This window comes from Pongo abelii, chromosome 3 (assembly GCF_028885655.2).
Source record: "Pongo abelii isolate AG06213 chromosome 3, NHGRI_mPonAbe1-v2.0_pri, whole genome shotgun sequence".
In the NCBI taxonomy this organism is placed as follows: domain Eukaryota; kingdom Metazoa; phylum Chordata; class Mammalia; order Primates; family Hominidae; genus Pongo; species Pongo abelii.
The window spans coordinates 116438870-116454105 of NC_071988.2; the positions used below are offsets into that span (position 1 = coordinate 116438870).

At 36.6% G+C, this 15236-nt stretch overlaps 1 protein-coding gene across 2 annotated transcripts in view; it reads left to right on the forward strand.

The window, feature by feature from the left end:
• BMPR1B (bone morphogenetic protein receptor type 1B) overlaps window positions 1–15236 on the forward strand; it is a 391772-nt gene that overhangs the window by 227793 nt on the left and 148743 nt on the right. Inside the window, exon 2 of one of the 2 annotated variants that reach the window (XM_054554197.2) lies at window positions 7406–7500. The exons of the other annotated variant lie outside the window; for it this stretch is intronic. The gene's annotated coding sequence lies outside the window, so the exon portion shown is untranslated. The remainder of the gene's footprint in view (window positions 1–7405; window positions 7501–15236) is intronic. 2 annotated transcript variants of the gene reach the window in all.

Consider the following 15236-nt stretch of genomic DNA (forward strand, 5'->3'; position numbering starts at 1 on the left):
TTATTAATTGAGCAGCCAGTACTTCTCATACTAATAATGGGTATGTATTACAATAAAGTGGCAGCAGTAAGGTTGGTAGACTTATGTATGATTTTCCTGTGGGGTCCTGGGAGCCCAAATTATTTATTACTTGAGAACAAAGAACCTTAGAGTTAAAGGTAAGTGGGTCTGTATGTGATATGCCTAATAGTAGGTCCCTAAAGTATGAAAAAAGCCCCTTGTTTTTGGGAAAAAAAAAAGGATAAAAACAGTTCGTAGTTTACTTCTAACTAGGCACATGGTAGAGTCAATTTTCTTTCTCCTCATTCATTTACACCGAGCGTCACCTGTTCCCTCAGGTGAAAAATGAGGACTAGCTTGGATTATTAATATTTTGCTTGTACCCATTTGCCCCTGAAGAATGTCTCATTACATAAATTTGTAGTATTCACAACTGACTAAGTTTGTCAAGAACATATTTTAAAATCATTCACGGCCGGGTGTGATGGCTCACGCCTGTAATCCCAGCACTTTGGGAGGCCGAGGCTGGTGGATCATGAGGTGAAGAGATCGAGACCATCCTGGCCAACATGGTGAAACCCTGTCTCTACTAAAAATACAAAAATTAGCTGGGCGTGGTGGTGCATGCCTATAGTCCCAGCTCCTCGGGAGGCTGAGGCAAGAGACTCGCTTGAATCCAGGAGGTGGAGTTTGCAGTGAGCTGAGATTGCGCTACTGCACTCCAGCCTGGTGACAGAGCGAGACTCCGTCTAAAAACAAACAAACAAACAAAAAAAATCATTCACTACTTAGCTTCTTGCTTTCTTAACACCTAATTTCAAGGAAGCATTAAATTAAAGCATTAATGTAACAAGATTACAATTTCAGTTACCTAACATTGATCTGATAGAGTATTATTATTACCAAGCTAAAAGTACCAATATAGGTATTTATCATAATAATGAACAGAGTATTAGTACATTTTCTTTGCAATTGTATTTTTTTCCCAAAGCTGCTTCTCCTTACTAAAAGTTCTATTGAAATTGTATGGGAATTCAAATTCATTTTAAAAGCTGAAACAATATACTAATAAATAAAATATTTCTTATTCCTTAATCATTCATTTATTTATTAGTTTATTTATTCAGTTAACAAGTAAGTGGCTCTGTTTATGCCAGGTACAACTTTCTTGGGCCCTCAAAAACATATTTTAAGCTTTATTTGTTCATAGGGTTTTCTGAAATTATATTTACTAAAAGTCAAAAGTAAATAGCCAAATGGCTAATAAGCACATGAAAAGATGCTCAACATTATTTATCACTAGGAAAATGCAGATTAAAGCCACAGTGAAATTCTTCTTTGGGAAACAGTTGGACAGTTCTTTACTATGTTAAACATAAAATTAGCATATTAGCAGTTTTACTACTTGGTATTTACTCAAGAGTAACGAAAATATAAGTTGAGGCCGGGCATGGTGGCTCACGCCTATAATCCCAGCACTTTGGGAGGCCAAGGTGGGTGGATCACTAGGTCAGGAGTTCGAGACCAGCCTGGCCAATATGGTGAAACCTCATGTCTACTAAAAATGCGAAAATTAGCCAGGCATGGTGGCAGATTCCTGTATCCCAGCTACTTGGGAGGCTGAGGCAGGAGAGTCACTTGAACCTGGGAGGCGGAGGCTGCAGTGAGCCAAAATCATGCCATGGCACTCCAGCCTGGGCAACAGAGTGAGATTCTGTCTCAAAAAAGAAAAAGAAAATATAAGTTGAAGCAAAAACTTGTTTATAGCAGCATTATTCATAATGGCCCAAAAGTGGAAACCAACCCAAATGTTCATTAGCTGATGAATGCATAAATAAAACCTGGCATACCCATACAATGAAATTATTCAACAATAAAATGAATTATTGATTCCCAGTAATGCAGGTACTAACATTAAATCCATTTCTTTGATGAGGAAACTAAGGCACATATGTAACTTACAGTGTAACTGGAGAAAGAAGAAAACACGGGGCTGCTTGACTTCAGAGTACTCAACCTCTACACTGGAATGAGGTGGTGTTGTTGTTGTTGTTGTTTTTTATATTTTAAGTTTTAGGGTACATGTGCACAACGTGCAGGTTAGTTACATATGTATACATGTGCCATGTTGGTGTGCTGTACCCATCAACTCGTCATTTAACATTAGGTATTGTTTGTTGTTCTAAAGCATTACCCCATCCTTTTTCTTTTCTTCGTGGCCAAACTTTTTGAAAGAGTGACTTGATTCCTGTCTCACTTTCCTTGCTTACCTCCCACCTTCAGTGAAAACAGCTCAGCTGCCAGTGCTTTTTCTTTTGTAATAACTGCTTTTTTGAAGTAGAATTTATATACCATAAAATTTGCCCTTTTAAATTGTGCATTTCGGTGGTTTTTAGTATCACAATACTTTCTGAATGTTGTATGTAATGACCTTTTTCAGTCTCTTTCATATTTAATCTTTCCATGCCATTCGACATTGTTGACCCCTCAGTCCTTCACTCTGTCCTCATTCAGCCCTTTTTCATTCTCCTTCTGCTGACCTCATAATTGTTTTTCAGTCTTTATGCCCTTGTCTTCCTTGACCTACTTTGTAAATGTTGATTTTTGTTTACTTCTCATTACACATGCTACTTCTGAGAGATCTCATGACCTTGGGAGCCACCTTTATTGGCATGTTGCTCATAAATGTTTATTTTAGTAATTTATCCAACAAATATTTATTGTGCATTCATTATGTAGAAGGCTCAGTTTAGGGACTTGAAGTCTATGCTATTATTGAACCTATATTCTATGGGGAAGACACAAGCAATAACAAATAACAAGGAAGTCTGCAATTTTAAATAGTATGAGAGTGGTAGGCTTTGCTGAGAAGGTGCACTTTGAACAGGGACTTGAACGTAAACATTTAGCCATGCAGCTCTCTGCAAGAACGTACAGTAAATAGAAGGATACCAATGGTAAACTGGTCAGGGACATTTAAAGAATGGTAGGAGGACAAGTGGGTTGGAGCTGAGAGAGGGGGTCCCTAGTCCATGCTGTCAGAGACAAGATGAGAGAATAAAGTGGGGCTAGGCTATATGGACCATTAAAAGGACTTTAGCTTTTACTCTGAGTAAAATGGGGAAGCAGTACAGGGCTTTGATTAGAAGAGGAATGTAATCTGAGTGAGGTTTTTAAGTGACTTCTGTTACTTCTGTGCTGAGAATAGACTATGTGGTGACAAGGTTTGAACCAGGAAACCAAGAATACAAAACTAATTACTGAATTGATGCAGTCTTCATCTCTCCGGTATTCTAGACTAGTATATTTAAATGCCCATTGAACATACTTCAGTACAACACAGATATCTAAAGTTCATCATGTCCCAAACTAAATCCATCTGCTCTTCCCAGCTCCCTGTTCCAAAGTTGCCCCCTCCTCCCAAAACCTTGCCTTGGCAGAGACCCAGCCACTCAGAGAAGAGCCCCGCTTGACTCTTCATGTATTCCTTGCCCATCAGTCAAATTGAAGATTAAAAAAACCTTTAAGTTCTCTTTAGTAAGGTATATCAGTTACTTTAATTTCATCCACTGCTTAATTTGTTAGTCCTATCTTTCTGCTACCGCTCAATACTCAATATTAAAATTCAAGCAGTTCCTTGAGAGAAATGCAGGATACAGCAAATCCGTCCTGAGTTTGTGAGTGCACTGTTTAATCCACTACCTTGCCTGGGCATGGGCCTATACATCTTCAGTGACTGATATAAAGGCTTTATGTGGTACTATAGTCCAGCCAGACAGATTTGGGCTGAATCTCAGTTCTAGAATTTATTAGTCAAATGACTTCAGACAAGCCACTTAGTAACACTAAGCCTCATTTTCTTTATTTAAAAAAAGGCAAAAACATAACCATATGCCAGTGTTGTTTTTAGTGTTAGAGATAATATTTCCAAAGCCCCTTTTGGATAGTCCTTGATAAATAATACTTCTACTCCCTCTAGACCGCATGCCTCAAGAAGACAGAGGAAGAGACTTTTTACATTAAGGCTCACTCTTTGTGTTTTACAGTTCTGTGGGCTTTGTCAAATGCATAATATCATTCATTTGCAATTACAGCATCATACAGAGTAGTTTCACTGCCCTAAAAATCCCGTGTTTCACTGTCATCTCCTTACAACCACCAGTCTTTACACTGTCTATTGTGTTGCCTTTTCCAGAATGCCGTATAGTTAGCATCATACAGTATGTAGTCTTTTTTTTTTCCCCCTAAAGAGATGGGGTCTTGTTCTGCCATCCAGGCTGGAGTCCAGGGGCACAGTCATAGCTCACTGTAGCCTCGAATCCCTGAGCTCAAGGGATCCTCTCACCTCAGCTGGGACTACTGGTGTGTGCCACCACACCTGCCTAATTTAAGTTTTTTATTTTATTTTTTAAATTTTTTGTAGAGACAAGGTCTTGCTATGTTTCCCAGGCTGGTCTCGAACTTCTGACCTCAAGAAATCCTTCTGCCTTGGCTTCCCAAAGTGCTGGGTTTACAGATGATGTGAGCCACTTGTGCCCAGCCCAGTATGTAGCCTTTTCAGACTGGTTTCTTTCCCTTGGCAGTTGAATGGGTAATTTTAATGGAATCAGTGTCTAGATTCTCCATTTCTACGTGAACTCTTTATTAATATTGATCTGGCTAAGAATAGTGCTTTATTCACAATACTCTTTCTCTTACCTTACAAGAGAAAAGCACACCCTTATCCATCCCAAATGTTATTATGGTGCATTATCCTGGAGTCATAGAAAATTTAACATTAAAAATTCAACTAATGCATTAAATTTGTATTGCAGTATGACAGGGTGGCCAGGTGCAGTAGCTCACGCCTGTAATCCCAGCACTTTGGGAGGCCGAGATGAGCAGATTACCTAAAGTCAAGAGTTTGAGACCAGCCTGGCCAACATGGCAAAACACCCATCTCTACTAAAAATACAAAAATTAGTCAGGTATGGTGGCACACGCCTGTAGTCCTAGCTACATGGGAGGCCTAGGCAGGAGAATTGCCTGAATCCAGGAGGCAGAGGTCGTAGTGAGCCAAGTTAGTGTCACTGCATTCCAGCCTGGGCGACAGAGCAAGACTCCATCTCAAAAAAAAAAAAAAAAAAAAGTATGACAGGGTGAACAACTGAGGACTGTTATAAAAATATGTAAAAATTCTATGAGGCAGCAAGATGGAAATAAAGGTCAAGAAAATAAATAGCAATGTAAATTTCACCTGCCAAAAGAAGCATCTCTGTGTGTTACTTAGATAGTGATTGTATTAAATTATTGTAGATTTAGTTGCTATTGAGTATATTTAAAATAGCTGGTGTGTTTTGTTTTAAAGTGTCAATATTTCCAATAGGGTAGAAATTAAATTCTTTGTAAGTACATATTTTACCACAGGTGAAAATTTTATATGTCAATTTGGTAATGTGTAAATGGTTACATAATTTTTCAAAATTCTTTTAAGAGTCTGTGAATAAAGGCAGTTAAAACCTGGTAGCCTATCTTACTCTATAAAACCCAAGTTTGTCAACCTGGCTTATAAAATCCCTCATCACCTTATTCCTTCTAGTTAGTTTTGTTTTGTTTTTAACTACTTTCTGTCTTGCACTCTAAGCTCCAGCAAGAAAGATCTATTCGAAGTTCTAAGTATGTGTTGTGGTCTTTCCTGCCTTTGTCTTGATTGTGTTATTCTTCCCTTCTTTGCCTCACTACCTTCTGCCCATTCTTTAGGATCCAGAAGTCTGGAGTGAGGAATTACCTCTTCTGCCCCCACTTCATGTTGGCCCAGATGCTCATTTTCCCTTCTCCTATGGTTTCCTCCTCTAGTCTTTTTGCTATATTGTTTTACATTTAACTTCTATTTTGTTTTTCTGGAATTAGACCTGGAAGGTCTTTAAGAGTAGGAACTATGTTTTATCTTTGCCTGTTCAGCACCTAGTTATATACCTGTGTCGACAATAAGTTAATTCATTAGATAAATATTAATTTTTGCATTAAGCAAGGAAAGGTGCATTTCAAATAGTTTGAAAGTTAATTCTTATGTGTAACTATTTTTTTTGGTCAGTTACACTGTAGAAAGTTATTTTTCTTCTATGCTGATTTTTTTTCTGGCTGTAATATTTACATTTACTGGTAAGATTTTAGTAAGCTTTCATATGAAGATGAGCCTAAAGATGATTTTGAGAACCACCGTTCTAATAGAAGGAACACATTACTGTAAGTAATCAGGCAAGGTTTCTAGTTTTGGCTCTGTCACAAAGTTGCCATGTGACCCTGGGCAAAGTAACCAGCCTGGGGGTTGATTTTCTTATCCGTAAGGATGAGTAAGTGACCAGAGTCTCCCAAAAGTTTCCTTTACCTTTGATTTAATCAAGAGAAAATTTTAGTAAAGCAAACAAATGATTATCTTTGACAAGAAATAAAAAATATGGGCTGATTTATTTTCTACTCATTTATACTGTGGACTTTATAGGTGGTATATGGAGATACTATGTACCTTGTTTATGTCACCTGCAAACCATATACTGTAGTGTCATGGCTTGGATTCTATCCTTAATCTAAAAATTAAATTTTCAACTTGTCATAATTATAAATATAGAAGTTTATATTTAACCTGTAAATATTATGTTGTTATAATTTTAGGTTATATTTTAGCATCTTTCACTAAATATATGATGTATCTGATTAATATTATACTTTCCTATACATTTCTATCATTCTCTAAATGAACTTACATTGACATATTTTTTGTGACCAATTACTTAGTCACTGCAGCCTTTCTCATTGAGAAGCAATATTAAAAAAAATTACAAAACTGCTTTGCTGTGTCATTTGGATTCATAATATGTCATAACTAAGTTTTATAAAGCTTGATTGACTGACATTTAGATATGACTTTTATAAAGGGTTTGAGATTGTGTTGTTTGGCCGAAACAAAGGCAGTATTTCCTTTCTTGTCTTTGAGTCCACCTAGCCCCACTTTTCTCCACCTGCCTGAGGAAAGCTGTATTTCTTCAGACAAACTTCATAATTGCCCTTCTGTGCCTGATTTGGGCCTCAGGAAAGGCCCACAGCATCTGTAAAGCTGGCAGCAGAATGGTATTTCCAGGCAAGCACAGGGTTGCTGGGTAGTGAGCCAATCCACAGCTTTGTCTGAGCAGCTGAGAACTTTGCCGGAGTATTACCACGGTGTTCAGTAACACAGACCTGTGCCATGAGCAAGTAAAGCACTGAGCAAGTGTCAGGGTCAATATTTATAGACCACTACGTAGCTGCCTTGCATAGACAGAAAAACGGGAGAGTAACATGCACACAGAGGGCAAGGAAAGAAAGACTGCAGTGGAGGGAATGTTAATTTCCAATTTTTTTCTGAAAATGTATTCTTTTTAACTGTCAGGTTCAGACTTCTGCTGATTAATAACCATTTGGCGCTGAGCTATGACAAGAGAGGAAACAAAAAGTTAAAAAAGCAAGCCTGCCATAAGTGAGAAGGTAAGTAATTAGCCAGTTCGGTCTCGCTGTTACTCGTAAACTCTCTCTCCCTGTTGGCTGTACTGCATCAGTAAGCAAAGGGCTGTGTGGCATGTCAAAGCTAATGAGGAGGGCTGCCTGCTGGGTAAGAATGTTCTTGGTGGCAGAGCCGTTTTGTGTGCTGCTGTTGAGAATGCCGGGTACATTCACAAGACGTTTCCTGCGTGTGGTAGGAACAGCTCTCAAACACCAATTTCATATTGTGTCCTATCAGTAAGTTTCTGTCTCTTCATTCTGTCAAACTCAAGGTCTTCCAGTTGGTAAAGTCCTATTTACTTTTACGTCGGTATTAAAACATTAGTGTCAGTTAAGTTTATCGTACTGAGTGGTCTAGACATGGATTGTAAGGGAAACATTCAGATGAACGTATGAAGGTGCAGTAGTCAGTGTCAAAATGTGGAAGCTGGGAATTGGGGTACTGTGGGGTCTTTTTAAAAAAGAAGCCAACCTCTATTTGCCAGTGCACTGAAGTGAAATAGTACCTTTGGGATTAGAGAGAACCTGGGGCGGTGAGAAGTGAGAACAGTCTTCCTAACCCACGGTGCCAAAGGCAAGCACTGAGAAGTTCTGTGCTTGTCCAGGTCACTTGCTATTGGATTCTTAAAAACTGCGACTCCCTACTCAATCTCAAACTGAAATTAACATCTCCTCCTATGCATTAATAGTTCGTTTTTTCCTGTCATCACGGGTAGCACTTTAAATATGTTTCTGTGTATGTTCACGGTGCTGTAGCATGTTCATCTTCATTATGGTTTTTCATATTCCAGATTATCATTAAAAGCACTGGCACTGAAGGAGACAGAAAGAATTGTTTTCTATGTATTTTCTGGTTCTAGCTCATGAAATATATATACTTGTATGTTTATATCCACTACACATGGACTAGAAAGTAAATTATGTTGTTTCACTAGAACTGTGGACTTAACTAGAGGAAAGTTATCTGCTGACATAATGAAAATTTCCTTGATTGCTTTTCAGAATGTAGAGCTATCAGCATTAGCATGATATTTAGAACTGTTAAGTTAGGTTATAGATGGTGATTATAGGTCCAAAGGGTTTTCTGTACTACATATTTAAGTTAAAAACAAAAATGAGATTGATGCTGCTGTAGAGCTGAAACTGGACACCAATAGAGATATGAGGAAAAGCTAATACTGTGGCACAGATTTTGTGTTAGGGCTGAAATACAGAAATCAGCCCATTCTAAAATAGGATAAGCCAGATCTAAAACAACAGGTAGAATATGTTTAAATGTAAAGTAAGAATCTTAAAATGAGACCAATAGTTGTGCAGTATCACTTTTGTTGAATGCGTATATAACTTTTCAAATGATGCAAAATGTTTCAAAATTAATTTTGTTACTTCAGAAATACCTTAAGGCTAACCTAATTGATATCTTAAACTGTATTTTAACATTCATTTAATGCTTGTTTTATCATCTGAATCTTTGTACTTCTTCAAATTCTGCCTACCATTTCCATTTTATTAGTGGGTTTGATTTAGATTTTTGACAATGTCTTTATTTTGAAGATACAACCGTGATTGATCTAGAATGGGCATTTCCCAGTTATAGAATCTAACTAGCTAAGTTCATCAATCAATTTTTATTTGCTCTTGCCTTTGAGTAATATCTCATGATCAAGATTGTAATTTCAGATTTTTATTCATTATCTTTTATTTTTTGCTTTATATTTTGCATAAATACTAGCATGATAATTGCTTTCTTATCCCTTTTTATTGGTTTTGTTTTTATTCCTTCTGGTGTCTTGTTTCTGAAGCACCTTGTTGAAATTTGGGCAGAAAACAAGGCAAGCAAATAAAGAACTACAATAAGAAGAAACTAAAGAAAGTTTTCCTTTCAATCAAGAAGAAATACAAATTGCGGCACTGGTTGATAATGTCTACATTAGGATGTGTTTTGGTTGAAGACTGGTTGAGTGTTTTAAAACTTGAAATGCCTTGTCAGTATTATTTTTGGCTCTGTTGTCCATCCTGACATTGGTTATCATATTTATAAATAATATTTTATATGCAGGTATATTATACAAAATGAAAATGGCACCTTTTGTATTATGTGTTAAGTATCTATTGAAGCAATGTGAATGAATTTAGCTTGAAATATTAATATTAGCCTCCTCATGGATCTCACTGCCCTAGAGTCATATTTGCTCTACTAGTAGTCCATCTGCTACACTACTCCTTTTTTTTTTTGAGATGGATTTTCAATCTTATTGCCCAGGCTGGAGTGCAATGGCACGATCTCAGCTCACTGCAACCTCCGTCTCCTGGGTTCAAGCGATTCTCCTGCCTTAGCCTCCCGAGTAGCTGGGATTACAGACATGCACCACCACTCCTGGCTAATTTTGTATTTTTAGTAATACGGGGTTTCTCCATGTTGGTCAGGCTGGTCTCAAACTCCTGACCTCAGGTGATCCGCCCGCCTCGGCCTCCCAAAGTGCTGGGATTACAGGTGTGAGCCACTGCGCCCAGCCTGTTGCATTACTTTTAGAGGGGTCAATCTTCCACCCTGGTGAATCCATTGCTTTTAATCTAAAACCCTCCCATCCCTGTCTTTCTACTGCTTATAGATAAAGACCAGGCTTTACTATGAGTCTCTTGTTCATATACCTTCTACTTTGGTTCTATATTAATCTTCTGCCATTCCTTCTGGGCTGTCGTCTGTATCTCTCTTGCCCATCCATGAGAATATTCCCCTTTCTCTCCATTTTATTTGCTGGCAGTATTCAACATCTTCTATTTCTCAAAATAATCCACATTGCATTGCTTTTTTCTTGTATCATTTATGCTGTTCTATCATGAAAACCCTTTTCTCAATCTTTGCCTTCTAGCCTCAGTGGAGAAAGTCCTGCTGGTCTAATCTCAGACTCTGTGACTTGGCCTCCTGTATAAATCTCTGTCCCAGTACTTTGCAAAGCTTGGTAATATGTTTTTGTTTCTGCCTGAGACTGTAATCTATTTATGGCCAGATTTTTAAACTTAATTTTTTTATGCTTCCCCAAGACCTAGCGTGTAACAAGTGTCCCAGAATTTGAAGTAAACAAAAACTGTGTCATACTTATTTTAAACATAATTTTCTTTATACCCCTTTCACTTTAAAATATTTTACAATTTTGATTAATTAGATTGAAGGAAAGCCTCTCAAGTAGATGGTACATATTTTGGTGATAATAATTAAAAAGTTATTTTGTTTCTTTTACTAGGACCAATCAGTGTTTTGTGTGTGTGTGTGTGTGTGTGTATCCATGCAAATAGATATTTGCTGAACTCATAAGTTTATTTGAGTAACAAGAGTCAAAATGATATTGGTTAGCAAATAAAAATTCAGGATACATATTCCAAAAATGCTGTTTATGTAATTAATTTGGTGAAGTCTGTCAAAGAAATCAGCTAGTTGCTGTGGCCATGTTGACTGCTATGGTAAATTAAGTGATGCCCTAGCAAACTAAAGACAAGTGTCATGCCTTCCAAAAGGCCCAGAGAGAGCATCAGGAGAGAATAGGTCCATCCTCATGTAGCCAGGAGAATTGCAGAGTGAAATTGCTCGCAATATTACTAGTAAACCTTCAAATTTCATTTACTGGAGCAGAGATAGTTCGGATTTTAAGGAAATAACAGAAAATCATGGTCTGAAAATTCTCAAACCTGAAAGGTGATATTCCATTTCAAGCAGAAGAAGAATTTGCTCCTCAAAATAGAAATGTTGAAAGAGAAGGAAGTTGACGTTTAAAAAAAGTAGTTGTGAAATAGCAGCTGTTTCTTTTAGCTCTGATATTCAATAAAAATAAAATTTATTTTTCCTTTAATTGTATTTTATTTGCCCATCATACATGAAAGTACTTACATTATATATGAAATATTTTATATATCAGGAACAAGTGTAAAGCTTCGTGAACAATTTGGAGTGACTTATAGTTTTCTTAATTTAATTATTTTTACTTTAGTGTGCTCTACCAGCAGTTTCCACTACTATTTAAACCTTATAAACATCTTCCAGACATTGAATATGACTCTTCTGTTTGTTTAGCCTTGAATTGTATCTGTCTTAGGAATGAAAACAAGATTGGTATTTTCATAGGAAAATTTGGTAATCTTAATTGCTTGGAATGGACCATAATTCAATTTGGAACTTTTTTTCAGATATAGTTTGCCCATGTAACTATCCTGTGTTAAAAAATATGTGGAGTGGGGAGGCTGAGCAGGAGAATTGCTTGAATCCAGGAGGCAGAGTGCAGTGAGCCAAGATCACGCCACTGCACTCCAGCCTGGCGACAGAGCAAGACTCCATATCAAAAGAAAGAAAGAAAGAGAGAGAGAGAGAAGTGGAGAAAGTGCCTTAGCAAAGAGTTATAGGTATGGATTTTATAGATCTCACTGGTGTATCAAATAATATAAATATTATATGATTGGGATGGTGGAAGTTTCTTTGGGATGGACATAGAAATATACCAAGTTCCTGTTAGTCAGTGAGGAGGGACACCCAAGCTTGCCTCAGTATGGAAAGATTATAACAATAACAAACATAAGCAAAAACACCACCAGCAGCACCAAGAAAAGCTCAAAGAACTTTGTGGTTGCAATGAGGCATAAAGGATTTTACCAGAACAGTCAAGCCTTATTTTACTATTGTTAGAAGTTTTATTGCCAACCAAACTTTTTCTGTAACAGTGAAGGGCATATAATTCATAGAGCCTGAGAGGAGAAGAGTAAGTTAATTATGGAAGTGGGACTTGCAAGCTTTTCTTCAGTACTTCCATTTTATCAATGGGCAGTTGTGGCATCCACAGGTAACGTAACCCGCCAAACATGAACTTTTCAAGTAGCTAGTTAAGATTTGGATAAAAATTAGTATTAGTAATTATAAGGCCAGTATTTTTTTTTATACTTTAAGCTCTAGGGTACATGTGCACAACGTGCAGGTTTGTTACATATGTATACGTGTGCCATGTTGGTGTGCTGCACTCATTAACTCGTCATTTACATAAGGCCAGTATTTTATTAATGAAACTTTTCTTGTCTGAGTGTAATTGCTCTGTTTTTGTTCTTCTTACTGCATTTAAAGTTTAATTTGTTGTGTCTCTGTGTCTTGTCTTGTATTAGACCCCTTTGCATTATTTCTTAATTCCTGAAAGTTAAAGGTACTAATTTACCATCAAGTGAGATGGAGTACTCTCTCACTTCAAGTAATTTTTTTTTCTAATGACAGATACCCTTTCTGGCTCTCCTGAATTGCCCTATTCTGTCTCATGGTACAATCACATTCTGCCACACAAACATTCATTCAATAGAACATGTCACATAGTCCTGGAGCAAAAGATACAAGCTAAAAAACAAGTTTCATGCTTAGATTATGTCTAAGATTAGAATATAGAATATCTGTATTTCAGTAGGATATATATATGGCTATATTTTGTTTTATAATTTTGTTTAAAGATGATTATTTGTTCTAATTTACACCTAGAAAAACTTTGTTTAAAACAAAAATGAAAGAATCCAATGGGCTTTTCCAGGTTATATTTGCTTTCATCTGGGATTCTTTTAAAGACTTAAATAATCGAAGATGTAGAGGGGGGCAAAACAAGTTTGTTTTGTACCTGTTATATTCTAGTAAGTTTTTGCTTCTCAATTTCTATTCCCACCACTCCCAAAGAAATTGGGGCTCTTTGGCTCCATCCATTCTTATTAATATTAAGGTCTCTGGTAAAATTTGCTTGTATACTTAGATGAAAGAGGTTTTTATTGTTGTTGTTTTATAATTTCAACTTCGCTTTTAAATTCAGTGAGTACACGTACAGGTTTGTTACATAGGTATGTTGCGTGATGCTGAGGTTTGGAATACAAATGATCCCATCACCCAAGTAGTGAGCATAGTACCCACTAGGTAGTTTTTAGCTCTTCCTCCCTTCCCTCCCTCCACCTCTCGTAGTCTCCAGTTTCTGTTATTGCCATCTGGATGTCCATGAGTTCCCAATGTTTAGCTGCTACTTAATAAGGGAGAATACACAGTATTTGGTTTTCTGTTCCTATATTAATTCACTTAGGATAATGGCTTCCAGCTGCATCTAAGTTGCTGCAAACGACGATTTCATTCTTTTTTATGGCAGTGTAGTATTCCATGGTGCATATGTACCACATTTTCTTTATCCGTCCACTGTTGATTGTCACCTAGGTTGACCCCACTCTTTGCTATTGTGAATAGTGCTGTGATGAACATATGAGTGCATGTGTCTTTTTGGTTAGAGCTATTTCTTTTAGATCTATGCCCAGCAATGGGATTCACTGGGTTGAATGGTAGTTCTGTTTTACGTTCTTTGAGAAATCTCCAAACTGCTTCCACAGTAGCTGAACTAATTTACATTCCTACTAACAGTGTATAAGCAATGAAAGAATTTTTGAACATATAGCTGAAGGTTATTCTCAGCCTCAGCCTGTGATTTCTGTACCTTCCTGTTTCCTCCTCCCTCATATCAGAATCAAAGTGATCTTCCTGGTTCTCCATCAGTAAAAAAGCCTGGTTATCCCTTTGTGATAATTTTCGATTGGATTAATACCTTTCACTTTAAATAAGTATTACCCACTTTTTAAATGTCTTACCTGCAGAGAAATGTATAATTTTTACATCTTTGCTAATATGATAGAGGAAAGTAATATTTAATTTACTTATTTTTAATTATTAGTGAATTTGAGTTATTACCTTTTCTGTTATTTATAATTTATTTATATACTTATTCTTTTTTTTTCAGTGGCTCTATTCTCCTTTCTGGTTTAGAATGTTCCTTTATTTAAAAAAAAATTAAAGGGTCTTGATTTTTTAAATATCTATTAGTTGCAACTGCTTTCCTAAGATTTTGGTTACTTTTTAATTTTGTTTTATGTGTTTTGAAACATAAGTATGTTTTGAAATATTTTTATTAAAGCGAACCGATATTTTCTCAATATCTTTTGAAACTTAGAAAGTCTTTTTAAAACCTAGAAATAGGAAAAAATATTTTTCTGTATTTTTATGTCTTAATTTAACTGTTAATACTATAGTCCACAAGGATTTTTTTGACCAATACTTCAGCACTTTTATTGAATCGTTCTCCCCCTTTCTCACTTTTTTTGTGAACTCATTTTTATCTTGTATTCTTGTGCCACGAATTTAAATCTTTAGGCTACCTTTCAGGTTGTTTTGCATTAACATTTTTATCTCTATGGAATAAAGTTGATGTTTCTTGTTTAATGAGATTTAAGCATTGGAACATGTTAGGGTGGTGGTGTTGGATTTAACTTGGCATGATTCTAGAAATTACTGTAGACAAGAGGCTGTGTATGTTACTTATGTTAAGCCAGACCTAATAATATAATCTGTGTGATTGAGAAATGATGCATGAATAACCACCTCCATTTACAAGGGGTGCCTTTATGTGTGTATGTATGTATATGTATATTTTATTAATCCTTCTAATAGACCATCGGATGACTTATTTTTATTTCCTCTTTTCAGGATAAAGAAACTGAGACCCCAAGATGTAAAGTAACATGATAACCTCACATAGCTAATGACGATAAGGTCATGATTTAAACTCAGATCTGGCCAAAGTCCATCTTTTTTTTTTTTTTTGAGATGGAGTCTGGCTCTGTCGCCCAGGCTGGAGTGCAGTGGCACAATCTCGGCTCAATACAACCTCCTTCTCCCA